The sequence below is a fragment of the Scardinius erythrophthalmus genome, assembly GCF_964197995.2.
Source record: "Scardinius erythrophthalmus genome assembly, chromosome: 14".
Lineage (NCBI taxonomy): Eukaryota > Metazoa > Chordata > Actinopteri > Cypriniformes > Leuciscidae > Scardinius > Scardinius erythrophthalmus.
This window is the reverse complement of record NC_138234.1, coordinates 22,041,584-22,050,494: the sequence shown is the minus strand read 5'-3', so window position 1 is coordinate 22,050,494 and position 8,911 is coordinate 22,041,584. Positions and strand designations below refer to the sequence as shown.

The 8,911-nt window shown below is 34.8% G+C and overlaps 1 protein-coding gene across 2 annotated transcripts in view; it reads left to right on the top strand.

Annotated features, from left to right (window-relative positions):
• Positions 1-7,087: 7,087 nt before the first annotated feature.
• Positions 7,088-8,911, top strand: part of sbno2b (strawberry notch homolog 2b) — a 42,276-nt gene continuing 40,452 nt past the window's right edge. The window contains exon 1 of one of the 2 annotated variants that reach the window (XM_081384588.1): positions 7,088-7,273. The gene's annotated coding sequence lies outside the window, so the exon portion shown is untranslated. The remainder of the gene's footprint in view (positions 7,274-8,911) is intronic. The other variant, XM_081384590.1, reaches the window with a different exon arrangement.

The window sequence follows — 8,911 nt, the reverse complement described above, 5'->3', positions numbered from 1 at the left end:
GGAGGAAAACGCTTAACGTGTAATTAAATGCGTTTTATTCTGGACTCATCTGCTTTTATGTACACAGTATGGTTTATTAATAAGGTGTGTACAGAATTTGATCTTTTAATATCACTGTCTTTTAAGCCACGTTAATTATTTTTCACGTTAAGCGTTAGCGTGTCCTGCTACTATTTGCTTTAGCTTTTCGAACGTATGATAAATATATTCGAATGTATTCAAATGTAGAAGTGTCGCAAGTGTTTCAGTGTTTCAGTGTGTGTCGCAAGTGTTTCAGTGTGTTTCGTCCCATACGGCCTCCCATAAAATTCTGTCAGTAATTACTCACCCTCATGTTGTTCCAACCCCGTAAGACTTTCGTTCAACTTCGGAACACAAATTAAGATATTTTTGATGAAATCTGAGAGCTGGTAATCGACATCTGCCATCCCAGAAAAGTTAGTTAAGACATCGTTAAAATAGTCCCTAGTGTAACAGTGCACCGCTTCTTAGGCTCACTATTGGCCAGCGTCACACGCATCACACCCCTGTCTATCCATCACACACATGACCAGCGTCGGCCAATAGTGAGCCTACGTCCAGAAGCGCTGCGCTGTTACACAACGTGAACTCACTCAGAGGCCACACACAGTTGAATAAAGTCGTTATTTTTGTTCTGTTTTTTCGCACAAAGTATTCTCGTCACTTGATAAACTTAAGGTTGAGCCACTGTAGTCACCTGGACTATTTTAACGATGTATTTACTAACTTTTCAGGGATGGCAGATATCGATTACATAGAAGCCTATGAAGGAGTGAGCCAGCTCTCAGATTTCATCAAAAATATCTTAATTTGTGTTCCGAAGATGAACGAAAGTCTCACGGGGTTGGAACAACATGAGGGTGAGTAATTACTGACAGAATTTAAATTTTTGGGTGAACTAACCCTTTAAATTTATAGTATACGGTATCTCTGCACACACTGCATGAGACACTTTTTATTTCTTTTGCAGAAAATCTGCGATTAAGAGGCTAGACATTATTTAAACAAAGGATTTTTTTTTTTTGCAGTAACTATGAGGTTTTAAGTGAAAAGTCCAAGCTCAAAACACCCTCAAATTTAAATAGGCCTACTTTTTATGAGTCCAATTTTGAATGATTTTGATTTGAATTAAATCATTGAACTGTCTCAGGACAAGGGTGTTTTTACAAATGTCAGGCCGGGGTAAGTTATGACACATGTTTGATGTAATTTTATTTAACTCATAAGTTCATATGTTTATGTCGCCTATTATTGTTACTGTTTCATGCATTGATTTGTTCTTCATAATACATTTTGAATACATGAAAAACAATTAAATATCCGAAAATGTAATTTGTGTTTCATTTTTTCAACGAACTTCTCCTGTGTCTTATTCTTCTAATCCAGAATGGTAGCAGAGCTGAAAGGATTGTTTGAGCTGCACCCTCAGTGGTGAATTTGCATTTCCTTCAGCCTGAGGCTTATTCATTTCAATTTTGGTGTGAAAGGGCCTTTACATTTACCAAAAATAGAACTTTTTTGTTACTAAAGAAAAAAAGCAAGCCTAGCACAGGTGAGAAAAAATTATGCAAAAGTAACACAACGCATTAGTTTCCATAAAATTAACCAAGTAACACGATTAGTAACTTTTTTAGAGTGTATATGAAAAAAAATTAATGCACTGGTGTTAAAACGCAATATTTTGCTTCACAGGAAATTTTTTTTTTTACTTTATCTGGTCATGACCCCCGCAGTTTTGAAAAGGCAGCAATCGACCACTGCATTTTTGATAAGGGAAAATAGCCTGCGCTATTCGCTGACTAAAACTTCCGACAACGAACATCACATTCATTGCAAGTAATTCAACACAAAAGTTTTCAAATGTTTATTTCAGACATCTTTTAGTGACATTTAAGAGGCTTTTATACATTTGCCATATTTTAAAATATGTCAGTGCAAGTTGTTTTCAGTTAAAACAGCCCACCATGCATTTTAGTCTGGGACTGGGTCTGTGAAACAAGGTAAAATGCTGGGTTGTTTTAACCCAATTCTGGGTCAAATATGGACTAACCCAACGTTGGGTTAAAAATGTAATTTAAAAATGGACAAATTGCATTTTGGACAAAATCAAAAATGGACAAAAATGATATTTAAAAATGGACAAATTGCATTGGTTACATTAAAAATGTAACCCAACGGCTGGGTTTGACCATTTTTAAATTGCATTTTTAACCCAACGTTGGGTTAGTCCATATTTGACCCAAAATTGGGTTAAAACAACCCAGCATTTTTTAAAGTGTCTAGAAAGACATTTTTATTTATTTAGAGGGAAAATCAAGAAAAATCAACTATAATATATACACCACTTCCCATGTTTGTGTTTAAGCAGCAACATTTTAACAGATTGTAATTTTATTAAATGTTAAATCCTCACCCTGAATTTCAGTTTCTGTCACAAATTAAAACCATACAAGAAAACTAATGTCTCACATAATTTATGAAGCACAAATCCTTTCAAAGTGAAATAACCAGAATGACATTTTTAATAATCATGATCCCACAAGCAGTAAATGTTTACATGTATCCCCTCAAGGTTGATGAGATGATTGTCAGAATCCCTCTCTCACACCTCTTTCAGCAGAATTCCATAAGGCCGAATCGCGTTCTCTACAATCACTTTTTCATCTTCGCAATAAGTGCCGTGAGGAATCTCAATCAGCCAATAGTTGCTGTCCTGCTGCCTTCTGCATTCTTTCATCATTTTCGGATTGATTCTGTTCTGCAACAAGACTTTGTATCTCTTTCCGGTTTCTTTACATGTAAATATCTTGCTGTAACTAGCAGCCTCGTTGATATCATAGGTTTTATCGTAGAATTTGTCCATATTCACAAATAGTTCCTTGCATGAACCTGTGTTGAGAATTTCCAGTGGCGTTGAGGCTTGGAGTAGGAATCTTGTGAGTTCATCACCCTTTGGCTTTTCCAAGTCGGTGTAAGCCTTCACGGCAACACCTGTGAAGCTAGACAACGCCTGAAGTAGAACACTGCTGTGCACTAGAGCCATACTTAATGAACAGGAAAGACAAAAAAGATGTGAGACTCATCAAACAAACTTATTTATATAGCTAGACTCAAACAGTGGAATGGGAAAGTGATTTTTATTTGAACTGAAACAAGGAAGAGGATCTCAAAACTCAGCCACTCACACAAATTATTTCCAGTTATTCAGGTTTTTTCACATCCTTGAAACTTAAATTCAACTTTTGTCTTCAAGCTTCCTTCTAGACCAGTGACGCACGTTCATGAATGATTTGTGTGTCTGTCATGTAAAAATTAAAGAAAGACTCCACATTAATGTTTCTTTTAATTTACCTTTGAATGCATTGTAAAGATTTCCTAATTAAGAATAAGATCAAATTGAATTTAATTGAACTTCAATTGAACGAAAGATTAGCTAATTTTGCTGAACAAGGTTGAAAGTTCAAGTAAAATGATCCAATCTAAGCATCAGAGTACAAGTGAAGTTACACACAACTAAGAGAGTTTATGTATTGCAATCATTGCAATAACCATCCGCGTTCTGACTTCAGAAAATAACTTTCTTGTTAATCTCTCTCTGTCTGGTTGGGGTTTTTTTGACAATTGCCCTTCATGTCGGTTTGGTCTGATAGTTTGGCCTGATCTCTTAGTAGTGCAGAATGTTTCTGTTTGCTTTTAGGCACATCAAGAGAGATAATAAGTTTAGCCAAACATTTTCTCTTGCACTAAGCATTACTTTTTCTGAGTACATTCCAAACAATACTTCCTTTTCAGTTAACTTATTGTGTGAATGAGGCCGGGGGCAATCACAGCAAAGTGCAACTGGCAACACACAAAATATCTTCAGTTACACTTATTACAGTTCTCTCTTTGTCTATGAAAAAGAGGTGTGATTGTATTACGTTATGTGAAATTAGTAAGTAAATAGGGTTCAGGATAATTGGGACATTTCTACCAGTCATTTCAATGACAAAAAAAAAACCAAAAAAAAAAAACCTTGCATCACAATAAGTGTATTGTGATTGTCAAAACATTTTAGTAACTAAACTGAATTTTATTAGGTTTAGTGACAACATTTGGATAAATATTAGGTACACAAGATAGGCATTCATTTTTCTCAAGAAAAAATAAAAAAATCACCTAATGCTGTAAACATACAGAGAGCCCTATCAGCTGGTAGTATTATTTAAGGTTAAAAATAGCTCAAATTAAATATGCGTTTTTTTATTATAATAACAACTTTATTTAATGATATAAGTAAAAATATAATTAATATGTAATAGGCTATAGTACACATATTTAGCAAAATACTCTCTATAGCTATTTTTTCTAGCCAACTAACGTGCAATAGCCTATATTATGGTAATTAAATGGATTTAATTGTTATGGGACATAATTGTTCTCCAGCTGTTTTATTGACCCCTTTCCGCGGTTGAAAAACACTTATTGATCGATATTATGAGGAATATACATTTCGGTAAGTTGTTCTGTCTTTCAACAGTGTTCATTTGTGTTTATTTACTATTAGCTTATAGAGATGATCGGTTCACGTGCCGCTAGGGATCTGTCACGTCACATTTACAAGTGCCAAAACGGTATTTATTGTTTGAATTTCGTAATAAAATTGACAGAATCTGAGAGCTGAGGTTTTTTTTTTTTATATCATAAGTAACCTACTCTGTCTAGTCTGTCTCGGTCTCCGTGTCCTCTTTGCTTCACGATTTTTCTGTGCGTGAGAAAATGGATGTGTGGCGTGCAGTGGTGGAATGTAACAAAGTACAAATTCTTACTAGTAAATACTTTCTACTCATTTATTCATTTCTACAACTTTTCGTTACATTTTCGTTGCATTTTCTGATCAGTTTTTCCTCCTGACAAAACATTGAAAAAATTGAAAAAAATCTCCATGTTTTCGGTGCTGATTCGGTGGTGACGCGTTCATGTAACATGTAAGGGTGGTGCTGCCAATAAAGCACATAAAGCTGTCACAAAGAACTGGCAAAAGTAATGATTATGAATATGTAAAATATAGCAAGGAGACATTTTAATTGTTTATTAATAAACAACTGTTTTCTGTGTCAGTGTCGGCTGCAAAGATGAAGTTGACGATGCTGACGCGCGATCTTCGCAGTAGTGAACGCGCCGGAGAGAAATGCACATTTCATACAGATTACATACTGTAGCAGAGAGCAGTCTGTTTTTTCTTTCGTTTTGAATTGTTCTGTTTAAAAGTAGACAATTCAAGCTTTCTATAGATATATTTCTCAGGTCTGTGAGGCAAGTAGGTTACCTTATACGCTGAGTTTTGGGCTGATTTATGAGACGAGCTCCAGTTCATGCGCTGGCGCCTCCGTGTTGTGATTATCTATTGTCTACTATAGGCTACTATAGGCAATTGGTTGATGATTAAAATTAAGATACAATTAATACAAAATGAAATTCACTTTAAAGAAAGGCTTTGTGCTTTCTGTTTGAGGTCTCTGTGAAGGTTTAAAGCGGTCACGTCCATAATGGAGAACTGACACGTCCGTAACACGAAAAATAAAATAAATTAAATATTTTATGTTCTGTGGAGAGCCAAACCTTCTTCATCTGGTGGTATTACTTTTGGTTTGCGCAGTGTAATTCACAGAATTACTACAGAATATTTTGCCACCTAAAAGTTAAAGATTTTTTTGTCACGTCCGTAATGCATGTGTAGCCTATTTCCCTCATATTAAACATAAAACGCATGTGTAGACTGATATTTTTCTAATGTCTGGGCTCCTTTATTAAGGGAGTATGAATATATAAACAGTTTCAATATATTGGTATTAAATGCATTTTCTGAGAATTTATATTTCAAGTTTTTACTGCAAATGTCACGTCCATAATGCTGGAATTGCCCAATTTTAAAGAATTTATTTTCAAATAGTTTTATGGTGTATAGGTCTACACTGTGTTTTATAATGTTAACTTCAATTTCGATTTCATACTGCATATCGTTACAACCCTAATTATTAGAATATTTACATTAAGAGAATAAATTGTTATGCAAGTACTTTTACTTTTATACTTAAAGTAGCCTACATTTAAAATCAGGTAGGCTACTTTTTACTTAAGATTGTCATTGTGGTAATTCTACTTTTACTAAAGTAAATATGTCTCTGGTTATTTGTACTTTTACTTTAGTACTGAGATTCATTACTTCCTCCACCACTGGTGATGTGAGAGCGTGTGAAAAGTGTCAACTGCGTGAGTCTCACGATGAAAACGCGTGAGAGTTGGCAGGTCTGCTGCATTGGAAATCAATCAAGCCAAACAAATGTGCCTTTTTTTGATTTCGTCATAAATTGTCTACATGGTGCTAAATAAGAAAATATTTTCCGAGACTGATAATGCAAGTAGCATATCCTATTTCTTTAGTAAAAAACATCTGCTTGAAACACCAAATCACTGCAGGTCAAACACTTTTTATTTTAAGAATAGAATAGAATAGAATCTTGACCCTAGCATGATCCAAGTTTTGGAGACACTGCCGTATATTATATCTTTCTTTGTAATATTATTCACCTGTCTACTTTTATGATTGTCTTGTTTTTTTTGTTTTTTTGTTTTTTTCTGTTTTGACCCTGAGTCTGTCATAAAGTGATATTATATGATATTATGATATGAGACCCAAAAAAAAGTAGGCCTATATGAGACAAAAAATATCATTTAGCTATGTATCCACCAGGGCGCGCAACAAACGAAGAGATGTTACCACATAGGCTACTGTAAAAGGATGAGACCTAACAAAGTAAAACACACTCTCAAATATTTTTTAAACAACATGCAAGTATATAGAATATTTCTTCGAGGCTATTTAACTACAAAACACGTTTTTTTTTATTTTTTTTTTATTAGTTAATACATCTGCCAGCGAAAGACAAACGCTACAGTAACGCTCGCTTCATAATCCACAAATCATTTTACGCGGCAACGAGCACGTCGTCTTTGATTGGCCATGGGATTGGGCGTTGACGTTCGAGTCAGACGCGTCGCATTAGTTGGGTTGACTTGCGTTCACAGTCAGACTCAGACGTGAAGATCAGCAGCCGCGGAAGTATCGGCTTTCAGTTCAACATGGCTTCAAGTGTGACGAGCTGAGAAAAAAAACACCACAAAACCAGGGCTATCCTCTTTTTCACCACTCTCAAGGCGTCAAACGAGGGAAAAGACTTGGGAAATATATTCAAGAGCTGCTTTTATTCAAGTAAGCAAGTCTTAAGTCCTGTTCCTGTCAGAGTAACACAGTTGTTTGTGTACCGGTGTCCAACTTGTCTGGCGCACGCGCAGTGTGTGTGTGGGTAGCGCAGTCAGATTGTCAGTTACGAAAACTTCAAATTATTTCAAGTTTAATGACTATTATGTTTCCTTTGTTGTGCTATTTTGTGTATTTGTGGTTTTATAATGGTATTAGTTCGAATAGTTGGTTAGTTTTAATGTCGGAAGTGCTGAAGAGTCACTGGGTCGAGAAAAGTTTTGTGAGTTTTAGTTGTTGCGTAGTGTAAAAAAAAAAAAAAAAAAGGTAGGCTAACGTTAAATACCTCTAATAGACCGGTTTTGAACGAGTGAAATAACAGTTTGTTTTTATGTTGACTGCTAATTTCGACTCTTAACTGTCAAGTTTCTGTTAAAGGAACTTTCTGTTTTCACGTCAGTAACCTTACTTTCTCTGTCTTTGTTTAAAGTTGAATGTTGTCAGTATGTTGAATGGGTCTCTAATGCACTACATAATAATGTGACGGTTCTAAGTTAATGGATGGGAATAGGTTTATTAATAAGGGATGAGTGATATTGAAACCAAGAGTTGTAAACCCCTCAGGCTAGAGCTGGGCTTGTCTGAACTCATATTATACTGTAAATATATCAACCTGTTGTTTAGTTTGGTATCCAAGTAATTCTTTTTTTTCCCAGGCCACTAATAAATCATTGGTATATTGTAGTGTTTCATAATTGTCCCATATAATTGACTGTAACTCTTTCACTTCTCTGATTATTTGCCAGTCATTACTGGGAATTTATAATATTTCCACAGAATTGCTCTGATGCAAACTAACCCTTCCATGGAAACGTGATTGGACCATGGTGCCTGTCATCTGTTCTCAGTAAAACCTTTTGGAGAAGTGAGTTATGATAGTTATGCCTTGCTTTATTCTGGTGATATGAGCCTTGTTGGTCAGATAATGACAATGGTGTACACAGTGGATTGTGTAACTGAAGTCACGCAAACCTCTTCTTTCTTTGCCAGCAGAGTGTAGAGAAGCTCAATTAGAAGTCTCTTGTTCTCCAACAAATGACGCAAGCTGACATCACTTGGTCTAGACGGTTACAGGAAGGAAAAACAAAAGCATTTACGGCCTTGTTTTGTATTGGAAAGACAGAATATCATATGTAAAAGATAAGACACAAGACATATCTGGAAACTGAAACTGAAGCCTTTTAGGATCATTTAGATTTTTTTGTATTATGACATTTTAATGTCGTTTAAACTCCTGGATCAGTGACAAATAAGGAATTTAAGTATACAAAAGTTTAGCTTTTTTTGTCATTTCAGTGCCTTATGTTTAAACTTTTTGTAAATTTGTAAAAATGAAAGTAAAAAATTAGTTTGGTAAAATTAAAATGTATTAAATTAAAAATATGTTATGCCAGCTAAACTCTAAAAATAACACGTTCAACTTATAATTTTACTTGCGATTTTTCACCTTAGTTATTTCTGTTTTTTATTGCTTGGTTCTTTTTTTTTTACCTAAATTATTTCTGCAAGAATAGATGATTAATTTGTCACATGAAACTGAAATGATTAATATTATTTTATTTCTAAAAAAGGGAAATTGCATGTCATCCA